We start from the raw sequence: 7,373 nt of genomic DNA on the forward strand, positions 1-7,373 counted from the left end.
CCCCTAGGTCACGAGATGGGTTGCCAACTGGCATGCAGACAGAACTTACACGGTAAGAATAGCGGGCTCCAGGTCCAACTCTAAACCAGTCACAAGTGGTATCCCACAAGGCTCATTCCTAGGACCCCCACTGTTCAGCATATACTTCTCAGAAGTAAAGTCAAACACAGGAGGACTATGGCTAACCAAGTTTGCCAATGACCGCAAACTGGGAGCCATAACTGACTTTCTGGCTGACAATGACATCCTCCAAAAGGGCCTTACTGAGATGGACACCTGGTGTCAAAGTCATGGTCTCAAGCTAAATGTCAAAAAATGCATAGTCATCCTGCTTGGGAAAAACAAAACACCCATGAATTACCACATAGGTGGCAGCCCCCTTAATACAGGAGAGGTAATAAGAGATCTGGGGAGCCAGGTAGATAGTAATCTCTCCTTTGACAATCATATTGCCAAAGTAGTTACGAAATCCTTCTATGTAACCCATCTAATTACTAAAGGGTTTGCATCTAGAAAGAAAGAGGTTATAATGCCCCTCTACTCGTCACTCATCAGACCCATCATAGAGTACAATGCCCCATTTGGGATGTACCTCACAAGACACTGCTAACAGCTGGAAAGACCACAAAAGTACCTCACCAAGAGGATTACTGGCCTCAAACATATGTCCTATGTAACCCGACTGGAAAAACTCCACCTGTACTCAGTCACATATCGCTTACTCAGGGGTGATCTCTGCCTGACTTACAAAGCCATGCCCAACTCAGAATTGATGGACATGCTCCACTAAAGAAATCCAAGTCACTGTGAGCCACTCACTCTAGTGAGCTAAACCTCGCCACAACAATAAATAGAACATGCTGGAGGGATAGAGTCCTGTCACAGAGACTCCCCATGCTTTGGAACAAAATTCCAAACTACATTAGGCAGAGCCCCTCACTAACACTCTTCAAGAGAAACCTTGACGAGTGGATGGGTAACAGAAAATACACCCCTGTGAGGCTCAGTTAATTAATCAATGGGGCGGCGAAAGCTAACGCACTCTGGCTAGGCTTATGAATGCCCTCAGGCAGATAGCCTAGTTTCTATCTATGAACCTAATACAGGGTACATTTCTTATGAATTCCAGTTGCAGAACAACAATCCTTGGGGTTGATATTCTCAGCAAACTCGGAATAGTAATTGATTTCAATAACAAAGTTTTATGGTCTGTCACAGAGAAAGACAGTTAAAATACAGCTCAGCAATTTCTTTGCTTTGTAACTGACTTAAGTAACTATAAAAAAGACATTACCAAAAGACATTCACAACTGCAGGATAAATGGGAACAGGTAAATCATAAATAGAAAAGAGCATATATGCAAATAACCTGCAAACAACAAGGAACACAGAAAAAGGAGGTAAGCAATAAACAGAAGGAAGGACAAACCCCTCGCCTTACTGAAAAGGGTAATTACAAACACTAACAGTATAATAAAAATGGTAAATTATGACCAGTAGAATATGGGGATAATCCTCCCTATAACCCAGATCATGGTAGGCAGTAGGCATTAAAGCAATAAATTAATGGAACATGTTATCAGTTCGCAGCACAGTACAGGGATCTTTTAAACTCAGTGTAAATTAATTACACAAAGGAGACAGGAAAAGACAGAAAAATAAATATTACTTTACTGGTTTAATAAGCCAGGACAAATTCAGAATAAACACAGAAATAACCTACAGACACAGTGTAAAGTTAATAAAAATACAGTGTAAAGTTAAAGTTGATACAGATATAGTAAATACATTTACAGTAATGCAAATGGTATAGGCAAAACTAAACAATGCAATTAAATGTTGGGCATGTTAAGTCCACATCTACGTCTGGAAATAGAGTAACATTTAAGGCAGTACTTGTGACAAATCCTATATGACAAAAGGTTCTATGGTAACAAGAGAGGATCAACCCCCTCCCCCCACAATAAAGTACAGTACGTCTAGAAAGGCAGCTTATGCATACAGCAAACAGGATCAATACTGGTAAAAAAAACAGTGACTAATGTCATATTTTCAAAAGAATGTCTTACATAAAATATAACAGCAAACAGTCTTCTAAACAAACTAGTACAGCAACAATATCATTAGTCAGACTGGTGTAACTGCCATCCTGGTAATAATACACAGGAATACATACAGGTAGTAAAGTACAGTCATTAAAAAACAATATAAAAATCCAAGCAAAAGCAGCACATCATGTTGGTTCATAAAAATCAGTGTAAGTTAATAACAATCAAACAGTATCAGTACAGTAACAGTCTGTTAACAGTCTTAGGAAAGTTTAAATTTGTTTCTATAATAGCAATCTATGGACAGGACAAGGCAATCTAAAAAATGTACATACAAAAGCAAATACAAATAAAACAGTTGCAAAGAAAAAAATGGGGAGAGATACTCGGATATAATAAATCATGAGAAGAGGGACATCACGATCGGATACCCGATTTCAATATATTTTTGGGCATGCAAAATTTGTTTGCAAAGGCAAGTAAGTCAAATTGTTGGGTTTTTAGCCACATTCCTTACAGAGGGAAAATGCCACTACACGCAGTCCCTGTAGAGGTTACACATACAGGTTTTAAAGAATCTTATAAAAATAGAGTTGTAAACAATCACCCATAAAAAACATTTACAGTCGATGAAAATAGAAAAAGGGATACTCTGTTTTCAAAAGAAAGGGACAGTTGCTACTTTACACCAACTCTGTTCATGTGAAAAGTCTTGAGTATAAAATAAAAACAGCATGGGAGTTCACATAATACGTCTTTTAAGGAAGAGATGAAAGAGGAGAAATTCTGTTACATAGAGTATGCAGTTCCAATAATGAGAATTACTCATGCATTACCAGAGGACATGGTAAAAAAATTACCAGAAAAAGAGGGAAGTTCATGATAAAATAACGGAAAGATTTTAAAACAGCTGGACATAGGAAATGGTGTTATTTCAGGAGCTGAAAAGTTTCACTGGTATGGTACCCACTAATGCAATATGGAAAGTTACAAAGTTGATAGCAAATGAAGATCTCAGATATAACAGAGGAGATGTGTTAACTGTTAACGATGAAGAAAGAATATTAAGTACAGAGGATCACACATTTTCCTGTAAATTGCTTTTTTAAATATTCTTTTCCCAAATCAATAATGAAATTAAATGTATGCTGCAATGCAAAAGAATTGTTTCTAATACAAGGTTTTGCCTTGTAAAGCAACGGTTAACTTGGCAAGATTTTGAAATAAATGCTTTTGTGTAACTGCAAGGCTGACAACTTGCTTAAGCAAGCATGAAAGCAGTTAAGACTAGATAAGTAATAACGGCTAAGTGTCTGACACCTGCAAAATTAAAACATGCTTAGTTAGTTTAACTACTGGCTAAGTGGATTGTTCTCAGGGTGGTGGGGTACTATAATTTCCACAGTAATTGCTCATCGTCATTATCTGCTTAATTACAACAGTTTGCATGTGTGTTAATATTTGTGTTAATAAAAGTATTAATCAAGTAACAGTCGTTGATAATGTAACATTGTATGAAGAGATAGCACTGAATGCAAGGGATCCGTATGTTGAAACGGACCAAGGGATTCAAAGTACTAAAGATCATATTATGTTGTAAATTGTCTTACAATTTTCTTGGTTTTAATTAAAAAGGGGGACTTGATAGAGATTGTATAAATTAAAATGCTTTTCCCCAAACGTATACTGTGTGTGCAGTAAAAGAAAATATGTCTTGCTTTGCAAGAACAGTTAAGTGACCTTTTATTGAAAAGATTTCTTGTAAATATTCAGCTTAGATATTAATAACATGTAGCTGTGGGCTTACTGTAAATGGCATCCTGTTATAGAAAAAAGGAAGTTGACTTTCTGTGAGCTTTCAGATGCAGAAATAAATGAAATAAAATACAGACACTTCAAGTGACGCAAGATGACGTGGAGAGACCTTTTGTGAAGTCTTCAGATACAGCAAGGAAGAAAATAACCAAAGGAGGACATATTTGTCATTTCAACATAAACTGTCCAGGTTAGAAATAACCAATGGACTTTTACATGACACAAACAGAAACCAGAAGAACAAGTCACAAGGACATTAAAAATAACATTGTTTGACATTTAAAAAAGAGTATATAAACTGGACAATATTTTTCACTCTTTAGTGATGTCTATGACTGAGTGTACATCAGCCTTTACTTTGTGTCTAACCATGTTATAATAGAATTGAAATAACTCTGACAGTATTAACTGTTTGGCAAGAATTTGTATTAACAAATAAATATACGCTAACACTGTACTCATGGTATGGGAGGAAAAGTTTGTTTTTCATTCAGAATATGCCCAGGATTGGGTCTACTTTAAACGATATATGGACGATATTTGTCTTTTTTGGGTGTGGACTGTAGCTAAACATATGGAATTTATACAATATTTGAACCAAACCACAGAGTTTCTAAGGTTCACCCACCATATTTCACTCCAGGTGATGAATGTTTTGGATGTCATAATAAAAAAAGACATGGAATTGCAGGAATTTGTATCACTGGTGTATAGGAAGGAGACTTTCTCCAATTCCTATTTGTACTTCACCAGCTCACATCCCTTCAAGCAAAAAATAAGTATTTTAAAGGGGCAATTCATTCATAGTTGCAGAATGACCTCTAAGGACGTGGATTATGAATGTGAAAGTGCTAAAATAAGGGATATGTTCCTTGCTGGAAAACACCCTAGAGAGTTAGTTGAAGACATCATGGCAGAGGTGAGGGAAGGAAGACTTAGCAGATTTAGCCCTATTTTAGGTGGTGACAGGATGGACACGCATAAGGGGCAGAGTTCTCTGAGGGACTCAAATGTTACACAGAACCACACACATGGTCAAGGGGAAGGGGCTTTTAGGGGAAATGTCATGTTTTACAACCAGGACACCCCTAATATTAGAGACATTATTTCCAAGCATTGGGATAAGTTTGGTTGCTATTCCATACTGAAAGTGCTGTTTAAAACTCCTTTAAGGTTCACATACAAGAAAGGAAGGAACCTGAAGGAACGTCTGAAAAGATACCACAAGCCATTCCCTAGAAAAAGACTAGGTACTTATGTGGATCATGTGCCCAGTGTCCATTTATCTTAAATCATGAATCTGTGTGTATCCCTGTGACAGTGGATATATGGTCAAAGGCGATAGCTTTTCCAACTGCTGCAGTAAGGGTGTGATTTATTTAGCTTTGTGTAAACAGTGTGCAGCATTTTATGTTGGAAAAACTACACGTAAATTAAAAAGAAGAATTTACGAATAACTTAATGCTATAAGAACACAAGACAAAAATAATGCACTTTACAAACATACTTTATCATGTACACAGACCAAATGAGGCTTTTTGTCCTTGAGAAGGTTGACCAAGATGTGAGGGGGAGTCCCTGGGAGACTAGGATTGGGGTAAGAGAATTATACTGGCAACTGCTATTAGAGGCAAATAGGACACCGGGGCTTAATGAATATTTATCCATTGCCCCTATACTTAGAATGAGGGCTGCAAAACTGTAATTGTGGGTGGGTTTCCCTATACCTTATGGCAATGTTGCAATGCACTTTAACTTATGAATTTTGATTTTACAACTTAGTACGTATTATTTTATTCATTACATATATTTTATGTATTTATATCAGTGTGATTTCATGAATAGAAACATATAGGTATTTATATATTTATATCCCTATATTTGAAAGAATTTTATTATGTATTTATACATATATTTATACATATTACCTAGTGTAGTAATGCAATTTTACATATAGATATTTACATATACTATCAGTGTATTAGCATTTGTATAGGAATCCTAAATGCCTATGCTATTTTGAGGTTGGATTTTTAGTGCTTTTAAACTGTGTCTTTAAATTCCGTATGTTATTAACTCATTAAATAGTCATTTTATTAAGGGACCATGGGGGTATATAAGGAGAATAGCAGCTTGCGATTCATTTGTACATCTGAAGAAGTCTTGTTTGATGAAAACGCTGTGTGGGAAGCATTGCGTTTTATGTTACTGAATAAACAGCTGTTCCTTTCGAGTCATTGCCTGAATTTGGTATTTTGTCAGCCTCTTGGTGGTGCCTGCAACTGTGTTTTTTGGTGGTAACAAATAAATATTAAAGGATACAGTAGTACGGTGTCTGTCTGGTCTCCTGATAATAATATTTTACACCTTTATCCAGGTATTTGAGGTACCACTTGTATTATGAAGAAAAATAATGTCAAACGGAGTGGATCCTTCATGGCTCGAAAGGCCAGATAAAGATTCCCACAGAGTCTATTAAGAGACTGAGTACAAAGAAAGCCCTGCAAACTTGCCCTGATAACTAAAAAAATTAAGGCCACTGATCTCTGAAGTCTCTCACATTGAGTGATATCTTTAGACAAACACATTTCAAAAGGTACATGTGGGGGAATAATTGGGTGAGAGGATTATTTAAATAGTCATGCACTCTTGTTTGCCTGGGCCAACTCCTGAGGGCCATTGCCCTTTTTCATAGTATCTCACTGCCAATTTATTTTTGTATTGCTGCTTTCCATACTTTTATTGCCCTGATTTAAAAGGCTTTCTGAAAAAGGGTCAGTGGCTAGAGGAATATTCCTCACTATACTTAGGAACTGTTCACTGAAGAAGTTAGTCTACTCCATTCATTAGCTTGCCACATTCTTCCAAGTGTTTTAATACCTCAGGAGAAAAGTCACCAAGCAGGATGCTTTTTTTTTGGGGGGGGGGCAATAAAATTTGGGATTTTACATCCTCTGGCAGACTCTGCAACCTAAGCCAGGTGTCTTTCCTCATTTCAGATGCTGTGGTTGCAGCTCTAGAGACTGCATTAAATAGGAGCATTTCAGGATACGTTTTGTTACTTGAGATGTAGAAGACAGTAAATTAGTCAGAAAAGATTTGGAGTCAAAAGCAGGTAAACTAAAAATAGCAAATACAGCTTAAATAAAAAAAAAAAAAAAATAATAAAATACCACCAAGACCACCGATCCAAGTAGTAAGCAAATTTAATGAAACACTTAGCGCCTCGGCTTATACAGCCTTTCAAGAGTAAAAACACTACAAAATACTGTTTGCTTATATACAGCATATTGCACAAAACAATTAATCAATTAAGCATACAATTCAAATCACATACTTCCAATTACATTCTTTGTCGAGTCCCTGAGGCTCCAAAGTACCATACTTAAAACTCTGCTCTCCATTGTTCACAGCTGCATTGGTAGATTGATTTCCACCAATACAAACATTACATTTTCCACTAGCACGGACATAATTAGAATCTCCCTGAGAGTTAACAGAATACCTCAT

The sequence above is a fragment of the Protopterus annectens genome, chromosome 3.part0 (genome assembly GCF_019279795.1).
Source record: "Protopterus annectens isolate FY-2018-M chromosome 3.part0, PAN1.0, whole genome shotgun sequence".
Classification (NCBI taxonomy): domain Eukaryota; kingdom Metazoa; phylum Chordata; order Ceratodontiformes; family Protopteridae; genus Protopterus; species Protopterus annectens.